The sequence below is a fragment of the Podarcis melisellensis genome, assembly GCF_964234715.1.
Source record: "Podarcis melisellensis genome assembly, chromosome: 4".
Lineage (NCBI taxonomy): Eukaryota > Metazoa > Chordata > Lepidosauria > Squamata > Lacertidae > Podarcis > Podarcis melisellensis.
This window is the reverse complement of record NC_138531.1, coordinates 96038262-96062566: the sequence shown is the minus strand read 5'-3', so window position 1 is coordinate 96062566 and position 24305 is coordinate 96038262. Positions and strand designations below refer to the sequence as shown.

Here is a 24305-nt window from a genome sequence, read left to right as displayed (position 1 = left end):
CAAATTAACCAAAAAAGCCTCAAAACAAAAAACACAAAATAAATAGCAAAAACAAAAGCACCAAATATCACCTCAGAACACTGCAATCGGAAACGGAAGGCTTGAATTACAATGGGGGGGGACGTAAATTAGCAGTGCAACAGGAAACACAGGGGGACTCAAAATGGAACATGTTCAGCTTCCAGAAAAAAGTTCGGAAACTGGAACACCTGCTTCCAGTTTTACAGCGTTGGGGTTCCAAGTTGTTCGTGAACTAAGCTGTTCAAAAACTGAGATACCACTGTAAGAAGGTCCCTTCTACTAATTTTAACACCCCCTGTGGGGAAAGAAGGTGATCTTTCAGATATTTGGAGCCAAGGTCACTTGTGGCTTTAAAAAGTAGCATAAGCACCTTAAACTGGGTCAAGAAATGAAGTGGCAGCTAATGCAGCTATTTTAGAACATGTGTGATGGCCTGGGAATCTGATTCAGAGGCTGAACCTGAGGAATCCCAGCCTGCACAGGAGTCCCCGCCTCCAGGGCCAGCTGAGCCAGGGCAGGGGCTTGAATCTGAAGGGCCCTCACCTGTGCCGGATCCTCAGGAGCAGACACCAGCTGAATCCACTTTGGCTCCAGAGGTGATGGAGGACCCATTGCCTGCAGGTGCTCCACTCTCAGCCCTGTCAGGGGAAGCTGAGGTTGCCTCTGGGTCCGGTAACCCTCCAGCCTCTCCTGAGCTACAGAGGCTCAGGGCAGAGAGGCGGAGGGAACTAAGTTCCCGCAGGAGGAGTGCTCGCCTCCAGGCCAGGAGAGGCGAGTCACCTGTGGACCGGGGCCGCCCTATGCCTCAGAGGAGATAAAGGCCAGCCCTCCCAGTCCCAGGTTGCGAGAGCAACATCGTTGGTTACCTGTTCCTGCCGGCACCCTGTCCTGCTTTCTGCCAGAGTTCCTGACCTCACCCGACTCCCTGCCATGGACCCCGCTACAGCCTCGGACTGGACATGGACCATGCCGCACGGTAACCCCCCCCCCCCGGACCAGCACAACATGGTTATGTGAGTTTTGAAGGCAACCCAGCCAGTCACCTGGCTGTTGCATTTTGGAGCAGTTGACATTTCCAGGTTGTCTTCTAGGGCATCTCCATGTAGAGTGGATTGCAGTAATCAAACCTAGAAGCTAGATGAACCAACGGTCAGACTTGCTATAAGGCAGCTGCCTATTTTCTGAGCAGCAAGCCAAGTCCCTGAAGGCTGGAGATGACCAAAGTGTAGAATCTTGATGGTTTTAAATAGAAAGCAGGAAGACACGGGAAATTATCAACCGGCTTGCTTGACTTCATTACCCAAGAAATGCGGCGCCACAGCTGTGTAGCTTCCTGCCCCGGGAGAGTCCAAGCTCTGAGTTCCTTCCAAGACACTGTGAAGATTTTCCTCTTTCGGAATGGTGTGATGTCATCTTCAAAATGTGCTGTTTTATGACAGCTCGCCGTGTTGCATTTTAGCTTCAGCTAGTTCTATCTGGCCACAGCCCACCTGCGGTCCATGTTTTCGGTGGGTAGGGAATGTCATAAATACGAAGCAGGCAACAGCAAAAACCCCCCACATTATTTAAAATGGAGCAAATCTGTGCTGGTCCCAGGGGGTTACCGCGTGGCGTGGTCCGAGTCTAGTCCGAGGTCGAGGGTGTGGTATGGAGGCTGTCCGTCAAGGCTGAAGCAGGGTCCAAGGCAGGGAGTCGGGTGTGGTCAGGAACTGTGGCAGAAGAGCAAGATAGGGTGCCGGCAGGAACAGGCTACCAACAATGTTGCTCCCGCAACCTGGGACTGGCTGGCTTTTATCTGCCCCAAGGCATAGGGCAGCCACAGGTGACTCGCCTCTCCTGGCCTGGAGGCGAGCACTCCTCCTGCAGGAACTTAGTTCCCTCCACCTCTCTGCCCTGAGCCTCTGCAGCTCAGGAGAGGCTGGAGGGTTACCGGACCCAGAGGCAACCTCAGCTTCCCCTGACAGGGCTGGGAGAGGAGCACCTGCAGGCAATGGGTCCTCCATCATCTCAGGAGCCAGAGCAGACACAGCTGGTGCCTGCACCTGAGGATCCAGCACAGGTGAGGACCCTTCAGGTTCAAGCCCCAGCCCCGGCTCAGCTGGTCCTGGAGGTGGGGACTCCTGTGTAGGCTGGGACTCCTCAGATTCAGCTTCTGAATCAGATTCCCAGGCCATCACAAAATTGCTTATAGAACAGTTGCAGCTGAGATGGATTTGATCAGCACAGGTGCTGAAATCAGATCCTAGGGCTTGAAGCTCAGGTGAAGCTTTGCCCAAAGGACCTAGGTGGTTGTTTTATCATCAGTCATACCACTGGCCCATCTAGCTCAACCCTTCCCCAACCTGACTGCCATGCTGGCCGAGGCTCATGGGAGTTGTAGTCTGAAAATCTGGATGGCACCAGGTTGAGGAACTCCAGAGGTTTAATCAGACTTTTTTTCCTGCTCAATTGCAGATGCTACAGATTGAACCTGTTACCTTCTGCATTCACAGGAAGTGTTCTGCCCCAGAGCTATGGCCAATAGTGTGCTTACTTGCAGGGTCAGTTTTAAGGTGCTGGTTTTGACCTTTAAAGCCTTTCACGGCCTAGGACCCTTGTACCTACAGGACTGCCTCTCCCGGTATGCCCCACGGAGAGCTTTAAGGTCCATAAATAGCAACACCCTAGTGGTCCCGGGCCCAAAGGAAGTTAGATTGGCTTCAACCACAGCCAGGGCCTTTTCAACACTGGCCCCATGGGGCCTGGTGGAACGCTCTGCCTCATGAGACCAGGGCCCTGCAGGATCTGATTTCTTTCCACAGCGCCTATAAGACAGAGTTGTTCTGCCTGGCCTTTGGCTTGGAGCCAATTTGATTCCCTCCCTCTCTTTCTTTTTTCTTTTCCTTTCTCCTCCTGCGATGAGGCTACATTTTAATATTTCAATATTTTAATATTGTATTTTAATCTTAGTTTTTTAAGTTGTAATCATTCAACTTGTTTTTATTATTGCTTGTTAGCCACACTGAGCCCGGCCTTGGCTGGGGATGGCGGGGTATAAATAAAAATTATTATTATTATTACTTCAAACTCTTCCGCTGAATTAGTGTGGCTTATGTTACATTCACAACATACATTTAAAGCATTATGATATTATTATTATTCATTTCATTTCTATACCTCTTTATATAGTTAAGAAAAACGTATCTCAAAGTGGTTTACAACCTATAGACAGTCATGACTTCCGCCAAAGTATTCTGGGATCTATAGTTTGTTAAGGGTGCTGAGAGTTCTTAGGAGATGCCTAATTTCGCCCTGAGCTATAATTCTCATCATCAACAACAATTTTATTTATACCTTGTCCTCCGCAGCCAAGACCGGGCTCAGGGCGGCTAACACCAGGTATAAAAACAATTGATTAAAATACAACTTAAAAACAAGATTAAAGTACAACATTAAAATGCAGCCTCATTTCAGTAGGAACTCAAATCAACAACTTATGGGGGGATGAAAACGTCAAGTCTTCACCAAGGCCAACTATCCAGACTGGTCCTAAGTGGGCCAGAAAAAAAGCCAGGGGAGTCCTCAAATAGGACTTCTATCAGAGAAGGAGAAAGGAAAAAGGACAGAGGGGGAGGGAATCAAACTGATTCTAAGCCAAAGGCCAGGCGGAACAACTCTGTCTTACAGGCCCTGCGGAAAGAAATCAGATCCTGCAGGGCCCTGGTCTCATGAGACAGAGCGTTCCACCAGGCCGGAGCCAGTGCTGAAAAGGCCCTGGCTCTGGTTGAGGCTAATCTGACTTCCTTAGGGCCCGGGACCTCTAGGGTGTTGTTATTTATGGACCTTGAGGCTCTCCGTGGGGCAGAACGGGAGAGGCAGTCGCGTAGGTACGAGGGTCCTAGTGGTTTAACAATCAATTCCCCTTCCCAGGGAACTCTGGGAATTGTAGCTTGGAGAGGGGATAACTGTAGTTGGGACGTAGAAGCCTAATTTCTACCATGTTACCTGTTATTTGCCTTTTCTTTAAACAACTGTGGAATAACTGCGTATACAGAGTGAATTACGCTCAAAAAATGCTGGCAAATTTTAGTAACTTTAAAAAATGCAAACCTATGCAGGAATGTGGTAAACAACTTATGAGTGGAAAAAATGAGATACAGAGAAACCAAACTGCACAGAACTTTTTAAGTGGATTTGTTGCACCAGAGCATCAAAGCTCTTTGTTGTTGTTGTTTAGTCGTTTAGTCGTGTCCGACTCTTCGTGACCCCATGGACCAGAGCACGCCAGGCACTCCTGTCTTCCCACAGTTTGGTCAAACTCATGTTCGTAGCTTCGAGAACACTGTCCCACCATCTTGTCCTCTGTCGCCCCCTTCTCCTTGTGCCCTCCATCTTTCCCAGCATCAGGGTCTTTTCCAGGGAGTCTTCTCTTCTCATGAGGTGGCCAAAGTCTTGGAGCCTCAGCTTCAGGATCTGTCCTTCCAGTGAGCACTCAGGGCTGATTTCCTTCAGAATGGATCGGTTTGATCTTCTTGCAGTCCCTGGGACTCTCAAGAGTCTCCTCCAGCACCATAATTCAAAAGCATCCATTCTTTGGCGATCAGCCTTCTTTATGGTCCAGCTCTCGCTTCCATACATCACTACAAAGATCTTTAATTAATTTTAATTCTGCAAACCTAAATTTAGCATGGAATTGTAGAGTTGGAAGGAATCCCAAGGATCATAGAGTCCAAGCCTTAGCAATTCAGGCATCTCAACACGCAGTCTCCCATCCAATTAGAAACTGTATCAGACCCTGCTTAGCTTTGCAAATGTGCTAACAGTTATCGGTCTATTCCTACTCTAGACAAGGGATCCATTACACTGACGGGGTGGGGAGCCCCAACTATTGCAGCATGTATGATCTCCATCATTGGCATCTTGCAGCATGTTTCTTTTCCATAAATCCAGAGTCAGTAACCATGAGATCGTTTCTTTGTTGGATAGACCCAGTCTTCTGATTAGAGATTCCATTTACCTGACTCTTGCGAAATGTCACATTCCGCCTTGTTTTTCCCCAGGTCGGGTTTTTTTTGTTTTGTTTTGTTCTTAAAGCCTTCTTCTTGGAAGCACATAAAACATTTGCTTATCCTGGAAAGGAAATAAACAGTTTGAGGGAATAATTCTTCAAAGAGAAAGGCGTCTTTGCAAAACCCCGAAGGAGCATCTGTGCATTTCTTAACGTGACACACAACTTTCTCAAGCCAAACTACTTTACTCTTGGACCAATGCTGGATTTTGGGTGTGTGTGTTGTTGTTTTTCAGGGAGAGAAGGTTTCTCTTTTCCAGACATTTTCTTTTGGAGGCCTCCCAGTCCTCTGAGCCAAGCTGTCCCAACCTGTCATTTCCTCTTTATCATCTCTTAGGCAGCCTCCTCTGCTGGGGTCAGCTGTTGGATTCCAACCTGAGAGGCTGTAAGATCAAGTCCAGTCATCAGAAATTTACCTAAGGGATCGTGAGATTCGGCCAGTAAATCACAGCCCATTGAAACACCAGGACGTCTGATGGGTTCTTCAATTTCAGTATTTTTCCATCCTCTTCCCTGACGGATTCGGGATTGATCGAGAGCCCAATCAAATCATCAGGAGACTTTCTCCTTGTCAAAAAGCTGAGGCGGCAATGATGCTTATGGAATTCTCCACCCCCCACCCACCCTCTCCCCCCAAAACACTTGGACTCTCCATCACTCCCAGCGCTTAGCACGCTGTAAAATTGACTTACGGCTTCTGATTTATGTCTTGGGCGACATAGTCAAAAAGGAAAAGCTGGATTTAAATCTTATTAAAGCAGCGGTGGGGAGATGTGGTGTTAATAATTCCTTTAGGGTCAAGCCATGAATCTCTCCTCTCTCTGGATGGTGAAGCAGAAAGAAAGGATGCAAGTATAAGTAAATAAATACAGCTTTGTGGCAAACTTTTTTGTGTGTGTGTCATGAAACAGGCTCTGGATAAGATTGATGCCGTAAGGCACAAATCCTCAATTTCGGGAGGTGGAGAGCAGGAGATAAAGCGCAGAATTTCCATGGAGCCAGAAAACATTCTGAAGAAGAGTCCTGAAGGCTGAACATGCAGATAGGCCTAGTTCCAACCCATGGCATTTCCAGGTACGACTGGGAGAGACATCCTGTCCAAATTCTACCCATTGGTGTAGACCAGTGGCGCCCAAACTCAGTCCCTCTCATGGACCAATTGAAAACTGCATTTTTGTATACAAAAGATGAACAGGTCAAATCTGTGGTGATACAACAGGCAAAGGATGTGGGTTATAATATACAAAAGAAAGGTTGGGAGAGGCTATGGAAAACAGACCTGAAATTTACAGCATGTTCTTCATTGAAAGAAAACTATATGAAAGTGATGTTTCGGTGGGACTTAACCCCAGTAAAATTAGCAAAAATGTATAGAACAAGTGCCAATATATGCTGGAAATGTAAAGAAAATGTAATGCAACTAAAAACATATAAGAAGGCATGCTTGGTAAATCCACACCGTGATCAACTCCCACCCGGAAACCAATGTCTCCACTGTGGAAGGACGTGTGGATCCAGAATTGGCCTCCACAGTCACTTACGGACTCACTGTTAAAACGGTGTTTATGGAAGACAATCTTACTCGGCTACAAGTGATCACTAAAGAAGAAGATAGATGATAGATAGATAGATAGATAGATAGATAGATAGATAGATAGTGTGATATGCATTCATATATATATATAAATATTTTTTATTGAATTTTCCATATTTCATTTCAATTCTATACATATATTCACAACTTATATTATTTGCTCAAAATGAACATTGACTTCCTTCCCTCCCTCTTCCTGACATCCCTATAACATTTAACATATCTTTCGCATTTCCATAATCACTTCTTTATCATATATTAACCATAAGGGATCACATTCTCATTAATAAATCAGCATCTTAATTTCACATTACTAAACATTTCGCGTGAATGCTACAAATGTTTTCATATAAGTACAGTTTTCTTTCAAGTAATAAATAAATTTGCTCCAGTCCTTTTGGAATTTTTCATCAGGTCGATTCCTAATTTTCCCCGTCAACTTTGCCAACTCCACAAATTCCACCATCTTTGTTCTCTAGTCCTCCAATGTGGGGAGCTCATGCTGCTTCCATCTTTGGGCCAGGAGAATTCTCGCTGCCATTGTGGCATACATAAATAGATTTACATCTTTTTAATGAATTTCTTCACTAATTAGCCGCAGTAGGAATGCCTCTGGTTGTTGTTGTTTTTACTAAAATTGTATTTTAATATCTTTTTTAATTCATTGTAAATAATGTCCCAGAAAAGCTTAACTTTGGTGCAGGTCCACCACATATGCTGGAAGTTCCCTTCCTTCACCTTGCATTTCCAAGAGAATTTGTCCTGGCACCTGTACATTTTGGCAAGCTTACTCAGGGTGATGTACCAACGGTACATCATCTTCATTAAATTCTCTTGAAGTGCCACGCATGCAGTAAATTTGATTGTTTTATTCCACATTACTTCCCATCACTCAAAATCAATATTATGTCCCAAATCCTGTGCCCATCTTATCATCACACTCTTTACCTCCTCATCCTTCGTATTGCATTCTAATAATACTTTTGATACCACTTTCTTTTTACTGCACAACAGTTCTGTTTCAATTTTGGATTTAGTATTACTAAATCCATTGCTTTTATAATCTTTCCTAAAGACATCTTGGTGATATTGTCACCAATCGGTTAGTTTTCCCCTCAACTCTTCAAATGATTTTAATTCTAATTTGCCATCGACTTCCACAACTAAATCTCTATATGTCGCCCACTCCTTCCCCATGTTTATCTTTTTTACTGCAAATGCCTCCAGTGGCGAAATCCACCACAGGGTTTTTCGTTCTAGCAGATTTTTATGTTTATTCCATACCTCATACAGGGATTTTCTAATGATGTGGTGCAGAAACCCTTTATGTACTTTCACCTTTTCATACCACATATATATACTCTTTTTATAAAGGTATAAGCAAAGTTTCAGGGGAGGCAACCAGGCTCCCGCACCACAGACAAGTAGATCCCCCCTCAAGGAACTCTCCTAAGGCTGAAAACCCAAGTTTTTGCTCATTGAAATCCTTCCACACTATCTCTCCACTGCAAACTATAGGTTTCTCCTGCAAGACAGTGCCCTGCAGAGTTCTGGTCCAGGAGATCCCACCCAGGTGAGCTGCTCCTTCCAGAAACATCCCATTAAAGACAAATTCACTGCTTAAATCTGGGATGATTCCCCATCCCCTCGTTGCTTCGGGCAAAACCACCCCAGCGATGGGCCGGTTCATTGTAATCAAGACAAGACAAGATCATAACACCGAGAGCAGGAATTACATTATTTCTCGTAAACAATGTTCCACTCAAACAGGAAGAACTGGAGGAGGGGGAGCAACGAATCTGATGACAAAAATATTTATCTTACGAGAAAGATTAAAGGAATGTTGTCCCACTGAGCTTTGGAAATCGGAAAACATTAAGGCGTTCCCAAAAATAGAGAGCTGCTGCCTTGCTCTTCATGTGCTTCCGGCATAATCTACATGTTTGTGCATGCAGAGAGAGAGAGAGAGAACTTGGAGGCCCCAATCCAGAGGTTTCTCACACTTGAGCCCCATTCAAATCAACGACCTTCCATTATGATTGGCTTGCTTCATTGGTTTCAATCGGTCGGGATACACAGTGTTCATGTTGTTGTTGTTTAGTCGTTTAGTCGTGTCCGACTCTTCGTGACTCCCTGGACCAGAGCACGCCAGACACTCCTGTCTTCCACTGCCTCCTGCAGTTTGGTCAAACTCATATTGGTAGCTTCAAGAACACTGTCCAACCATCTTGTCCTCTGTCGTCCCCTTCTCCTTGTGCCCTCCATCTTTCCCAACATCAGGGTCTTTTCCAGGGAGTCTTCTCTTCTCATGAGGTGGCCAAACAACAACATGGGAGCATATTGTATTTAAAAATGGGATATCAGAGTTTTTAGGGGGCTAACAAGTTTGGGATAGCTGGGATAGCTGGCTTGTTGGGTTTTGAATTTCTTATGTAGATTTGTCAGTTTCATTGTTCTGCATGGGGCAATGACAATAAAGATATTGTATTGAGAGCTCACTCTATCGCGGGGATTTGAACCGCCGACCTTCCGATCGGCAAGCCCAAGAGGCTCAGTGGTTTAGACCACAGTGCCACCCACACCACTCCTCTTTCATGGGTACTGCCTCCTCACACCATTTGGGGGCATATAATTCTCTCAAGGCAGTAGTCAGTGGCTGAAAATTTCAGGAGGGGAGGGCACTGTTGTGCTCAGACCCTACTTGAGGGTTTTCCACAGGCATCTGGTTGGCCACCACAAGAGCAGGATGTTGGCCCAGATTTGGCCTGATCCAGCAAAACGGTTCTTAACTATTTTCCATCTTAAAGTTTGGCACAAGCGAAGAAAGCTCTTAGCCCTCCTCTGGGAATCCTGGCCTCAATTTCTCTCCCTTCTCCTGCAGAGGGCCAGGAGACATGACCACACCGCTTGTTCCATTGATGCATGGAGACTAGGAGGTCACCACAGAACAAGAAGGGGAAAGAGTTGCCTTTGTGCTATCATTGGGGATGAGTAATAGAACACAGAGCTGCCCGTTTCTCTGCCAAAAAGAGCCAGGTTTATGGCAGGTGGGAGGGACAAGATTTAAGGGGAAGAAAGGTCCATTATGGGTCTGAAGCAAGAGAGAGAGATTTCGGGGAATGCTCCCAGCTCACGGAGAGAGGAAATGGCTTTTAAAAGCGAAGCAGTCAGCAAAGCTTCCAACAGGCCGACTCCTAAGCCTTTGAAAACCTTCTCACCTGTGGGGAACAGCTTCAGGGTCCTCTGGCTTGGCAAGCGTCAGCTGTTCCTTCAGAATTCAGAAGGTTGAAGAGGTCTTCCTTCCCACCCCTTGCCCCTCCTGAGTTTTGTTTTCCTTTGCTTACATTTCCACAGGGTGGGGAGTTTATTCCTTGTTGCCGCTGATAGTCTTCAACTGGCAACGGTCTTAAAGACTGCAGCATGACTGATGAGCATCGCACCAGATTTTTGTGAAGTTCAGCTTCGTGTACAAAAGTACAGTGGTACCTTGGTTCTCAAACGCCTTGGTATTCAAACAACTTGGAACCCAAACACTGCAAACCCAGAAGTACCGTATTTTTTGCTCTATAAGACTCACTTTTCCCCTCCTAAAAAGTAAGGGGAAATGTGTGCGCGTCTTATGGAGCGAATGCAGGCTGCTCAGCTATCCCAGAAGCCAGAACAGCAAGAGGGATCGCCATTTTCGCTGCACAGCGATCCCTCTTCTTGTTCTGGCTTCTGAGATTCAGAATATTTTTTTTCTTGTTTTCCTCCTCCAAAAACTAGGTGCGTCTTACGGTCTGGTGCGTCTTATAGAGCGAAAAATACGGGTAAGTGTTCCGGTTTGCAAACTTTCTTTGGAAGCTGAACGTGCTCCGTTTTGAGTGTTGCGCTTCCAATTTGAGTGCCACACTCAAAGGAGTGAGCTCATATCTTACACAGCATCCATGACAAAGGAGGATCTGGTACAGAGGACAAAAAAATTCCATGTGTTTCTTTTGCGGGGGAAGCACCCCAAACTAATGTTTACCAAAAAAACTAAAAAAAAAAAATTTTGCTCAGCTATTGGGGAACGGATGGGCAAATATTGAGCATCCTGCCACCAGAAATGCGGCCATCTCCAACACCCCCAAATTCCTCCCAACCTTTCGCCTCGCAGACAAAAGAGTCTGAGGACAGGAATCGCAGCCTGGTGGGGTGTGTGTTTATAATCATTAACGGCTTGCTTTGCCCTTTGGAAAGGACAAATGGTATATACATTTAAAGGCACGCTGGGGCCAAGAGACTTTGGCGGAGTTATTTATATTCTGCCATACAGATGGCATCTCTCACTGCGGCCTCAGGAATCTATCGGGGGTCTGGCTGGTTCAGAGATCTGTTAGGTTTTCCCCCCACCCCCCACCCTTCTAACGTCTGCATATTTCCAGGTGTTGGATATATGATTTTAGAATCTATTCCTGGCACTTCAAAGCCCACAGTTTGGGGCTTTAAATGAGTCTCTACGGTTGATATTCTGCTGTAAGAAACCCCCAAATGTTTTAATATTTTTTGTGGTTCAAAGAAAGCACTTCAACCCACAGTTTGGGGAGGGGGTGACCTCCCCTCTCTGCCTACTTTGCATACAATAAAAGCAAGCAAGAATAACTATAGATTGGGTACTGATTAAGATATTGCCAAAAGAGGGGGGGGACACAAAAAAGGACACAGGTTTACCGTACTTTTCTGTGTATAGCACGCCCCATGTATAAGATGTCCCCTATTTTGGGGGACTCAAAATTAAGGAAATGGGGGGAGTTTGGCCAGAGTTGTTGAGCCAACGCTGCCAATAACACATGTAGCAGAAGCCACAAATCATCTGCTCACTCACTGCCACAAGCCGCCAAACGCCCATCCAATTGCCGCAACGACAGCCAAATAAGAGCAGCCCTCGCCACAGCCACCAATCACGCAGCCTGGAAGTCATTTTGGACTCTCAGCTGTCCACGGAGGCACAGGTCAATTTTGTGTCCAAGACAGCTGTCTACCAGCTCCATCTGGTACGCAGGCTGAGACCCTCCCTGCCCGCAGACTGTCTCAAGAGAGTGGTGCATGCTCTGGTTATGTCCTGCTTGGACTACTGCAATGCGCTCTACGTGGGGCTATCTTTGAAGGTGACCCAGAAACTACAACTAATCCAGAATGTGGCAGTTAGCCTGGTGACTGGGAGCGGCCACTGAGACCACATAACACTGGTCTTGAAAGACCTACATTGGCTCCCAGTACGTTTCTGAGCACAATTCAAAGTGTTGGTGCTGACCTTCAAAGCCCTAAGTGGCCTCAGTCCAGTATACCTGAAGGAGCGTCTAAACACCCATCATCTAGTCCGGACACTGAGGTACAGCTCCAAGGGCCTTCTGGCAGTTCCCTCTCTGCGAGAAGTGAGGTTACAGGGAACCAGGCAGAGGGCCTTCTCGGTGGTGGCGCCTGCCCTGTGGAACGCCCTCCCATCAGATGTCAAGGAAATAAACAACTATCTGACATTTAGAAGACATCTGAAGGCAGCTTCAGGGAAGCTTTTAATGACTGGTGTTTTAATGTACAGCGGTACCTCGGGTTAAGAACTTAATTCGTTCCAGAGGTCCGTTCTTAACCTGAAACTGTTCTTAAGCTGAAGCACCACTTTAGCTAATGGGGCCTCCCGCTGCTGCTGCACCTCTGCTGCGTGATTTCTGTTCTGATCCTGAAGCAAAGTTCTTAACCTGAGGTACTATTTCTGGGTTAGCGGAGTCTGTAACCTGAAGCATCTGTAAACCGAGGTACCACTGTATTTTTAATCTATTGTTGGAAGCTGCTCAGAGTGGCTGGGGAAAGTAATAAATTTATTATTGTTGTTGTTGTTGTTGTTGTTGACGATTAAGGAGCATTGCTGCCTCCAACTGTAGCTTCCAACTGTGGCAGCAGAGCACAGCCACGCTCAAAGAATTTTAGAATTATACAATCATACACCTATAAATTTGTCTAATCCTCTTTTAAAACCCATCCCAGTTGGCGCCCATCACTGAGGGAGTTCCATAGCTTGACTGTCAGAACGAACACTCTAATCAAGACTGCCCGTAGTCTAACCTCCATGTAAGCTTTGTGCAAGCAAAGCAGGACGGATGCTCAGGAGATAGGTCAGCGCTATCCTTCACCAGCAATCTGCAGTCCCCTTTGCATCCAACCTCCTCAGCTCTCCTCCACTTCCTTCCAGCTGCTCTTGCAATGGTGAGCTCAGTCATCGAGGCCGTTCACAAACCAGGCCCTGAAATCCACCCAACTTGTTTTGAGTTCTTGAAAACCCTCTTCCAAAAGCCTCTCTTCCTTCCCTTTACAGCCTGGCCCGGGCAGCTCTGCCAAATTCCAAGGGAGAAAGTTTGCTCTCGTAATTATTTGTTTACCTTTTTAAGGCCGGGGCCAATTCTCCCGCCAGCCTGTCCTCTGTATGTATGTGTACTCTGGGCCTTCTCATGTTATGGGAACTCTCCGGTTTTTGGAAACGGTTTCGGAGGGACCTTGTAAAGCGATGCTTTCACATTTCTCCCCCTTTCACAGGGCTGACGCTGCCTCTTTGTGAACTAATCCGGGGACCGCCTTAGATCTCCAGACCATCCCATAATTGGGGAGGGGGGTGTCGTGACCCCAGTGTAGCTTTCATTTCTTGTCCCGGTTCGCTTTGCATATTTGCCTTTTGTTCAGGCCGGGCACAGCTCGGATGCGAACCCCTTGCAAAATTCAACAAACCCGGGCTTTGTGGAGATCCCTTGGCTCGGAGATGTTAAAATGCACTAGCAGTGCATGCCGTTTATAAAGCTTTCAAAGTGCTGCTTTTAAATTAAAAAAAAAACCTTATAGTATTAAAAGGACAAGGAGGGGGTGGTGTTGGGGAGCGGGGGGGGGGCGCGGTTAATACAGAAGCGACTAGAATTTGTTTGAAGAAGATGCCAGCTTAACTCTCCTTAGCAAACACACTGCCCTTAGCTATTAAAGGAACCCACTGTTGCAAGTCCAGGCAGACTGGGTGAGGGCTGGCTGAGGATGGGCTTTCATCTACCTACTTTGGAGCTGGGTGGGAGTTGTAAGGGGGGGGTGGAGAGAAAAGTTAAGTGTCAAAAGGACTTCTGTGGGAAGTTGCGTCGAAATTGCAGAGGCCCATCTGGCTCCCAGCTTGGGGCAAGTCACCAGCTTTCGGTCTGCGGTTCCCAGTTTGCACTGTGGAAACAGCGGAGGCGACAGGCTCTCTGGAAAACGGGTGACTTCTCAGCATCCCCTTTTCAAAAGCTTCCTGGGGTCTGCCCACATTGTAAAAAGGGCTGCCGCTGGCATAATAGGTCGTTTCAAGAGAGTCCGAGAAGGACGGAGGCTGAGGAAGAGAGAGGAGAACGATTTGGGCTGCCAAAGACATTCCCCGTGCCCAAATTTCCTAGAGAAAAATTGGGATGTGTGTCTTTTGATGTGTGTCTGGCGCTGGCTCATTTCCAGGACATTCCAAGATCAAATTAGAAGCCAAGATGGCTTCTGTAATTCCGTGAATGTTCTGGGCAAATAGAGATGGTTGGAGGGTATGAGATGAGCCTGATGAATCAGACCACCTAGTCCCACATCCAGTCCACATAGATCTGAGCAGGATCCGAGCACAAGAACCACTCTATCCTCCTGTACTCTCCAGAAACTGATATTCAGAGGCACTGCTGTCAAAGCAGAGCATAGCTGAATTGCTTGCCCTCCTAGCATTTTGAGATTCCATCTATTTCCCTGTTTAGGGAAGTTTTTTAAGGTTTAATGTTCTGTTGTGTTTTTAAATATGCTGGAAGCTGCCCAAAGTGGCTGGAGCAACTCAGTCAGATGGGCAGGGTACAATTTGTACAATTTGTACAATTTGTCAGGGTACCCCTGACTGTTAAGTCCAGTCGTGACCGACTCTGGGGCTACAGCGCTCATCTTGCTTTATTGGCCGAGGGAGCCGGGTACAGCTTCTGGGTCATGTGGCCAGCATGACTAAGCCGCTTCTGGCGAACCAGAGCAGCGCATGGAAACGCCGTTTACCTTCCCGCTGGAGCGGTACCTATTTATCTACTTGCACTTTGATGTGCTTTCAAACCGCTAGGTTGGCAGGAGCAGGGACCGAGCAACGGGAGCTCACCCCGTTGCGGGGATTCGAACTGCTGACCTTCTGATCGGCAAGCCCTAGGCTCTGTGGTTTAGACCACAGCGCCACCCAGGCTTCTTCTTCTTCTTCTTCTTCTTCTTCTTATTATTATTATTATTATTATTATTAGCAGCTACTGGAGCATGTTCAAGATCTTGTTGCTAATATAGAAAGCCCTGAAAAACTCGGGACCAGCATACCTGGCAGAACACCTGCCCCTGTATAGATCACTGAGATCAGGGATGTCCAACTCCCAAGAGACTGTGATCTACTCACAGAACAAAATAATAATAATAATAATAATAATAATAATAATAATAATAATAATAATAATTTATTTATACCCCGCCCATCTGGCTGAGTTTCCCCAGCCACTCTGGGTGGCTCCCAATCAGTGTTAAAAACAGTACAGCATTACATATTAAAAACTTCCCTGAACAGGGCTGCCTTAAGATGTCTTCTGAATGTCAGGTAATTCTTTATCTCTTTGACATCTGATGGGAGGGCGTTCTACAGGGCGGGAGCCACTACCGAGAAGGCCCTCTGTCTGGTTCCCTGTAGCCTCACTTCTCGCAATGAGGGAACCGCCAGAAGGCCCTCGGCGCTGGATCTCAGTGTCCGGGCTGAACGATGGGGGTGGAGACGCTCCTTCAGGTATACAGGACCGAGGCCGTTTAGGGCTTTAAAGGTCAGCACCAACACTTTGAATCGTGCTCGGAAACGTACTGGGAGCCAATGCAGATCTCTCAGAACCGGTCTTATGTGGTCCCGGCGGCCACTCCCAGTCACCAGTCTAGCTGCCGCATTCTGGATTAATTGCAGTTTCCGGGTCACCTTCAAAGGTAGCCCCACGTAGAGCGCGTTGCAGTAGTCCAAGCGGGAGATAACTAGAGCATGCACCACTCTGGCGAGACAGTCCGCGGGGAGGTCGGGTCTTAGCCTGCGTACCAGGTGGAGCTGGTAGACAGCTGCCCTGGACACAGAGTTAACCTGCGCCTCCATGGACAGCTGTGAGTCCAAAATGACTCCCAGGCTGCGCACCTGGTCCTTCAGGGGCACAGTTACCCCATTCAGGACCAGGGAATCCTCCACACCAGCCCGCCTCCTGTGCCCCAAAAACAGTACTTCTGTCTTGTCAGGATTCAACCTCAATCTGTTAGCCGCCATCCAACCTCCAACCGCCTCCAGGCACTCACACAGGACCTTCACCGCCTTCACTGGTTCTGATTTAAAGGAGAGGTAGAGCTGGGTGTCATCTGCATACTGATGAACACCCAGTCCAAACCCCCTGATGATCTCTCCCAGCGGCTTCATATAGATATTAAAAAGCATGGGAGAGAGGACAGAACCCTGAGGCACCCCACAAGTGAAAGCCCAGGGGTCTGAACACTCACCCCCCCCCACTTTCTGGACACGGCCCAGGAGGAAGGAGCGGAACCACTGTATGACAGTGCCCCCAGCTCCCAGCCCCTCTATGGTTAAAAAACTGGCAGTGATCTACCCCCCTTTTGGGGGGGGGGGTTTTCAGGTCAAAGTTGTTGAGCTTTTCTTAGGGAGAAAAATCAAAGTTGTTGACCTTTCTTTAGTGTGGCAGGTAAAACATCTTTAGCTTTCTTTGGGGGTGTCAGGGAACTGACATCGGAGCCAGAAGTGGAGGCAGGGCTCCCAAGCGATGCCGGAGAAGGGCCAAGCAGGGAGAGAGGGGACTCATCGGCTGGGGAAGGAAATCAGCGTAACACCAGGGATAAAGGGGGGTGGATGGGGGAATCGGAGAGGGGGCTCCAGGACTCCTCGCCGGAGACCAGCGAGGAGAGCACGGGTCCTCCACTGCCCACACCCACCCTGCGCAGAAGACTTCCGCGCAGGGAGAGTAGGCATAGACTTGGCGTCAAAGAACTTCTTTGCTGGAAGAAGTTCAAGAAACACCCACTGACGGATTCTGCTAGCGACTGAACAGCCACGAAGTGAAGGGCTGTCCAGCCAGGAAAGGTTTAACCAGGCTACCTAGCCAGGAGTGGCGGCAACTTACACACGAGCAACCCCATATAACCATTACAGGGGGCATATGGGAAAAATTGCTCACCAAACAATCGATCGGGATACAAACAGCCTCGCAGCGAAAACTCCGTCCTCCGTTCTAGTGAGGATGCACGAATGGAGGACAGGGTGAGAGGGCGGGTCCTCTTTTTCCTCCGCAAAGGAAAATGAGCCCGCGATCGACCCAAACTGCCCAGGGATCGACCAGTCGATCACAGTCGACCGGTTGGACATTCCTGACTCAGATCGACAGGGGAAATTCTACTCATGGCACCTCCCTTCTCTTTGGCTCCTCTCCCCCTACCTCATGCAAACCCAGTATTGTGATGAAATACTACAAATCCTCCAATGGAGGCTGCGTGACGACACTGTTACATATATATATGTATAGAAGGGGAAAAGATACATGTTGATATTGCATGTTCAAGTTACATGTCCGGGTTGGCATCACTGAACAAAAAAGTTTTATCAGACGCCAAAAATAGTGTTCGCCTTACCCTTAAAGGGCAGGGAGTCCCCAGGGCGTAGGTCTATTTTCGATGGACCAACATTCTTTCTGCGTACCTTAGAAAGAGCAGCAGGTGGGAGAGGAGGGACATTGGTTTATTTAAAAGCATTTATAAATCACTTAGCATTGCAAAAACCCTCTAAAGGGTTTACAACACCATATGATAAATAATATCATTAAAAGAGGAGGGTCAATGCAACATAAAGACAGCGAAAACACATGAAAAAGAGGAGTTCGGGGAATTCAGAATTCAGGAAGGTAGCCATGTTGGTCTGACGCAGTCGAAATAAAATATTAAAAAATAGTCCAGTAGCACCTTAGAAACCACCTAAGTTCGTTCTGGGTATAAGCTTTCATGTGCATGCACACTTCTTCAGATAAGCATGCACACTAAAGCTTATACAGTGGTGCCCCGCAAGACGAATGCCTCGCAAGACGGAAAACTCGCTAGACGAAAGGGTTTTCCGTTTTATGAGCTGCTTCGCAAGACGAATTTCCCTATGGGCTTGCTTCGCAAGACGAAAACGTCTTGCAAGTTTGTTTCCTTTTTCTTAACACCGTTAATACAGTTGCGACTTGACTTTGAGGAGCAACTCATAGAACACAGACTTTGGTGGTTTTTGAAGCTTTTCCAAAACTTCTTTTGCAGCCATTTGGTAAGTTAAGCTTTTAAAACTTTTTTGGGTTTTTTTAGATTTTGGGGTGGGGTGTTTGGAATTCAAGGACTTGGTGTTGGGGAGGGGTTTGCAAGAATCTGGAAGCTTGTGTGTTTTTTTCCTGCACCTGCATTTTTATGATTTTCTGTGACCATTGGGGCACTCTGCTGTTTTTTAAAAAAAATTCTGGATTTGAATTTCTGTGTGCTGGGTGGCTGGGGGAACAGCTGGGGAGGGGTTTGCAAGAATCTGGAAGCTTGTGGTTTTTTCCTGCATTTTTATGATTTTCTGTGACCATTGGGCCACTCTGCTGTTTTTTTAAAAAAAAATCTGGGTTTGAATTTTGAAATGCTCTTTACAGTATGTGTGACTTTAAAGAGCACTTAATAAACTCTTGTTGTACCAAATTTGGCTTTGTTTGGACTTTTTTTGACCATAGGAATGCATTAATTGATTTTCAATGCATTCCTATGGGATTTCGTGCTTCGCAAGACGAAAAATTTGCTAGATGAAAAAATTCACGGAACGAATTAATTTCGTCTTGCGAGGAGCCACTGTACCCAGAACTAACTTAGTTGGTCTCTAAGCTGCTATGGGACTATTTTTTAAAAAAAATTATTTAGAGGGAATTCAAACAAATGAAAACCAGGAGCCCATCCTAAGGGTCAGAAAAAGCCTGGGGAAAACAAGACATCTTTTTACAAGATGTGTGAAGCAGCTGATGGTTGCCGCTTCAAGAATGGCAGAAGGAAGGACATTGCACAGTATGGGAACAATAGCAGAAGATGCATATTTTCAGGTCAGGGGGCTATATTTTCAGGTGGGATTCAATTTCATGCCGGTAAATTCAGATAGCTCGGTAATCGCTCATTGGGTGGTCCTGCGCAACAAACTGTTACTGGTGCAACATAATACCCATTTTACATTTGTGAGAACTCAACCTACCTGTATAGTGTGGCAGCAGCTACACATTGGAACTCCCTGCCTATTGATATCTTCCCTGTACTCCTTTTGGTACCTGCCCAAAACATTTTCATCTCCGCCAAGCTAAGCAGTTGGCTCCTTATCTCTCTCACCCTGACCTAGCAACTGTGATCCACGCAACAGTCACCTCCAGACTGGATTATTGTAACTCGCTCTACGTGGGGCTGCCCTTGAGACTGACCCAGAAACTCCAGCGGGTGCAGAATGCCACGGCAAGACTCCTTATGGGGTTCTCGCTGCGAGATCACATTCACTCGGTGCTCTACCAGCTGCACTGGCTCCCAGTGGAGTACAGGATCAGGTTTAAGGTGCTGGTTTTAACCTTTGAAGCCCTATACGGCCTAGGACCCTCGTACCTACGAGACCGCCTCTCCTGGTATGTCCCACAGAGAAACTTACAGTCTTCAAATAAAAACATCTTGAAGGTCCCAGGCCACAGAGAGGTTAGGCAGGCCTCAACTAGAGCCAGAGCTTTTTCGGCTGTGGCTCCGATCTGGTGGAACGCTCTGCCACAAGAGACTAGGGCCCTGCAGAACTTGACATCTTTCCGCAGGGCCTGCAAAACAGAGCTGTTCCACCAGGCCTTTGGTCAGGGCACAGCTTGACTCCCTCCTTTGGCAGTCTTCACGGAGCTCTGGCCCAATGGTTGCCATTGGTTTGATTTGAATTAATTTTATAATGAATGATTTTAGAGTGTTGTGTTGTGTTGTGTTGTAATGTTGTACTGTTTTATTGTTGTTAACCGCCCTGAGCCCAGCTTTGGCTGGGGAGGGCGGGATATAAATAAAATTTATTATTATTATTATTAGACATGCCTTACCCAGATGTTTAGAAAGCTGAAGGGATTTTAAATCTATTTTTAGTCTATTTACATTTTAACTTTCTGAAAGTCTTGAATTATTGTTGTTAACTTTCCTAAGTGATAACTTGATCTCCTTTAAAAAAAACAACTATTTTGAGGGTTGTTGTCTTTTTCCAAACAAGCAGCATATAAATGTTATGAAATAAATACAGTGGAACCTTGATTCTTGAACAGCTTAGTTGACGAACAAATCGGCTCCCGAATGCTGAAAACCCAGAAGTAAGAGTCCCGGTTTGCGAATTACAGAAGCTCCTGCAGCCAATCAGATGCCAAGCCTTGGTTTTCGAACAGTTTCAGGAGTCCAATGGACTTCTGGAGTGGATTAAGTTCGAGAACCAAGGTTCCACTGTAAATGTGAGCGGAGCAACAAATCCAAATTTCACCTTTGTATTGCAGGCAAGTTTCTACACAGACTCCGCCCGAAATGACTCATTTCTTGCAGACATTTGTATCCGTCAGGCATGACATATGGAGGCTCTGCTAGACGGTCCCTTGAGTTCCCAGCCATCTCTTTGGTTTCAGAAACCAACATGGCAGCGCTGGTGTTCCATTTGAGCTTATATTGTGTTTGCCAGCCAGAACGATGTCCCGAGATGGCAATCTCTGGGGCTGGGTTTGATTATTCTCATTTTCAACCTCGGCAGGAGCGCCGAAGTTCACATTTAACTGGGTTGTTTTCCCCACGGAGACATTTGCTTTTAATTAAGGGACGATATGTGAGCGCTACCAGAAATCTAATCCGGAGTCCGGTAGAAAGGAGTTACTATATAAAATAGAGTTCTAAAGGAGCGATTCTCGCTCCTGATAACATTCAGCCTCTCTGTAATTATTTATAGGCCGGTAATGGAAGAAGGGAAGACTATTTCACATGGGTCTGACCCTTGCCGCCTTTCTCTCTCTCCATCCTCACAAAGGCAAGAGAAGCTGCCTTGGGTTCCTTCATCCCCACAAACAATGCAGAGAAAGGTAAAGTTGCCAGATCAGGCTCTGAGACTCCCCTTTGGAGGATGATTCTCAGGGCCTCAGGGCAGCAGAGGAGCCTGCAGGATCAGGCCAATGGCCCATCTAGTCCAGCATCCTGTTCTCACAATGGCCAATGCCCATGGGAAACCACCAAGCAGGACTCAATTGTCAGAGCATCTGTGGTTTCCTAGCATTTAGAGACATTGCTGCCAACGATGGAGGCTATGCTGGGCCCAGGGGTAACCTGAGCAACGCGGTCCAGGTCCGGTCCCAAATCCCAGGGTCAGTCCGACAGAGTCAAGGTAGGACATGAGGCAGGAAACCAGGCAAGGACAGGTACAGGATCTCAGGCAGGATCTGGCATACAGCAATGTTGCTCCCGCAACCTGGGATCTGACAGTCTTTTTTCTCTGTCGGGGTAATGGCCGGTCCTGAAGGGGCTCCGTTCCTCCTCCCGCTTCGCTGAAGGGGCGCTGCACAGCTCTCCCTCTTTGCACAGCGCCATTCGCTCCATAAGACGCACTCACATTTCCCCCTTACTTTTTAGGAGGAAAAAGGTGTGTCTAATGGAGCAAAAAATACGGTAAATATCGATTCAAGGCAGCTCAGAGAACCCTCTTTTTTTGCTCTTAATTCAGCTTCAGCAGAACCTTCCAGTTAAACCCTTTCACCAATACACCAGGGCATTCCCCGTTTCAGTGTGAGTTAAACCCATTTGCTGGGAATCACAGGATGGAAGTTCGCTGTTGCACTTGAGTCCTGCTTGCAACAGACTTCCCATTGGGACATCTGCTTAGCTAGGCAAGATGGTCCATTTCACCTGATGCAACACCTGAGCTTTTCTTCCATTCTCTCTCTCCCTCTCTCTCTGTCTCTGCCTCCCACACAACCTTCCCTAAAGCCCTCGTGAAACCCGGGAAGCGGATAGCCTTTTGCCTCATTCCTGGCAGGGCTTCAAAGGCATCCCCCTCCTACCTTGAAGTCGAACATTAAGGACGGCTACAAATGGACTTGAAAGAACAGGAGCCTGAAGCGGGAACCAATTCTTGTGGCATCAATGACTCTTTTGAAGTAATCTAGATAATGTGCTCCTAGGTGGACTTAAAGGCGCTTTTCTGGGTGTGTGTGGTTTTTTTGTGTTATTATTTTTATTCCTGAAAGAAGTGGAGTGAAACTAATTGTTGAAGCTTGTAATAATTACCTGCTGTGCAAAAAAAAACAGGGGGAAGGGAAATGGGACGAGGGACAAAAGGTAAGATGGAGGCAAAGATGTGGATACGACAATCTCCTTTCCACCATTCCCACAGAAAAAAATTCAGCACGGCATTTTCCTCCCCGCTGTTCAAAGTGGCAATTCAAGAGGTTGAAGAGGAGGATTATCACAAGAGGAGCAGTTTAGTGGGATAAGGCTGCCGGACCCGTCTAGGGATAAACATTCATTCAGCATCTAATTTTAAATTGCCTTTACTCCACCCTCAGAATAACTCCAAAGATTATTAGGCCTTTGCGGAAGGTTGAATGTTTGAAGATTCAGCACAGGCAAAATCAAGAACTTCTTCACACTCTGCATATCACGAGATTAGGTAAAGGTAAAGGGACCCCTGACCATTAGGTCCAGTCATGGCTGACTCTGGGGTTGCGGCACTCATCTCGCTTTATTGGCCGAGGGAGCCGGCATACAGCTTCCGGGTCATGTGGCCAGCATGACTAAGCCGCTTCTGGCGAACCAGAGCAGCGCACGGAAACGCCGTTTACCTTCCCGCTGGAGCAGTACCTATTGATCTACTTGCACTTTGATGTGCTTTTGAACTGCTAGGTTGGCAGGAGCAGGGACCGAGCAACGGGAGCTCACCCCATTGCGGGGATTAGAACCGCCTACCTTCTGATTGGCAAGTCCTAGGCTCTGTGATTTAACCCACAGCGCCACCCGCGTCCCTTAGTACTAGATTAGGGGTCCTCAATTTTTTGGCGGTTCCATAAACTCATCCCCAGGGCCCCCTATCCTATACAATGTATTATTCAGAATAGCAGTATGCATGGTCTACTAAGGACAATAATACAGTGGTACCTCGGGTTACATACGCTTCAGGTTACAGACTCCGCTAACCCAGAAATAGTGCTTCAGGTTAAGAACTTTGCTTCAGGGTGAGAACAGAAATCCTGCTCTGGTGGTGCAGCAGCAGCAGGAGGCCCCATTAGCTAAAGTGGTGCTTCAGGTTAAGAACAGTTTCAGGTTAAGTACTTAACCCGAGGTACCACTGTAAAACAAAGCAGGAACAATTAATTGCACATTTATTACAAATCCCGTTGGAATTATTTAGTTTAATTAATTCAACAAAACTAAAGCACTTGATCCAGCGATACCAGCGTTTCAAAGTCTGGTTGTCATTCACACTTCCAGCACCCTTCCTGCCACCCCTTTACCCTTAGATAATCCCACTGAGCTCCCTTAAGCATGTCAAAAGTTGTATTTTCAGTGGAAGAATGGCAGATGCAAGTAATGGACTACATGGAAATGGCGGAAATGACTGGCAGAATCCGAGATCAGGGAGAAGAGTTGGTGGAAGAAGATTGGAGGAAATTTAAAACTTATTTACAGAAACATTGTAAAATTTTTGAATGTTGAGAACATTGAAATGAAACGAAGGGGTTCTAGTAACAAGGTAAAATAAGAATATGTAAAAATGGATTGATATTAGATGAAAATTTGAAGTTATGATATGTGAGGAAAAATAATTAAGGATAAACCAACAGGATATGAATTTGCTGAACCAATCTTTAAATGGAATACAAAAAAGGGAGGTGTGAGGAAGTCAGGAAAATAAGTTAATGAATGGAGGAGAAATTAAAAAGAGGGATTTTTATTTTTTTATTTGTTTTTTTTCTTTTTCTCTTTTTATATGTTAAATGTTTGTATTTTTGTATTCTTGTGTTTTTGTATTTTTCTTGTGTGTTTTTTTATCTATTGTTTCAAAATTTTTCTTCTTGTTAAAACCTAATAAAATATCATATTTTTTAAAAAAAGTTGCATTTTCAGGCACTCTTCAATGAAGCATGTGCATTTTGTGTCCACGCTACTTGGCTGGAGAATCGCGTTACAAAATTCAGAGAAATACAAATTTCAATGGATCACTGAGTTTCGGTTTGCACATTCTTTCAAAACATGCAAATTAGGAAGCATCACCTTTGCATGCAAAAACTTTGTCAAATTTCTGCCCGGTCCCTACAAGAAGGACGGAAAGGGACGTCTTCCCTTCCGCTGTGAAATTTTCAAGACTCTCCCTTTCTCGTGGCGACTCGTGTTTCTTGCCGGGACCTGTCAGCCCGAAGAGCCTCCAAGTTACAAGTTTAACAACCTGCGATAAAGTGCACGACAGAGGGCCAAATCGCTTCACACGTCATTGAAACACAACCTCTGTCTGGGGCTAGATGGAGGCAACTGTTTTAACAGCTACGCCGTGGTGATTAACGATGTGGGAAGAGATCGACA

At 46.4% G+C, this 24305-nt stretch overlaps 1 long non-coding RNA gene across 1 annotated transcript in view; it reads right to left on the bottom strand.

The window, feature by feature from the left end:
• The window catches only part of LOC309369440, a 352208-nt gene extending 329136 nt beyond the window's left edge, over window positions 1–23072 (bottom strand). The window contains exon 1 of the long non-coding RNA XR_014168135.1: window positions 22861–23072. This is a non-coding gene — a long non-coding RNA (uncharacterized lncRNA). The remainder of the gene's footprint in view (window positions 1–22860) is intronic.
• Between the last annotated feature and the right edge of the window lie 1233 nt (window positions 23073–24305).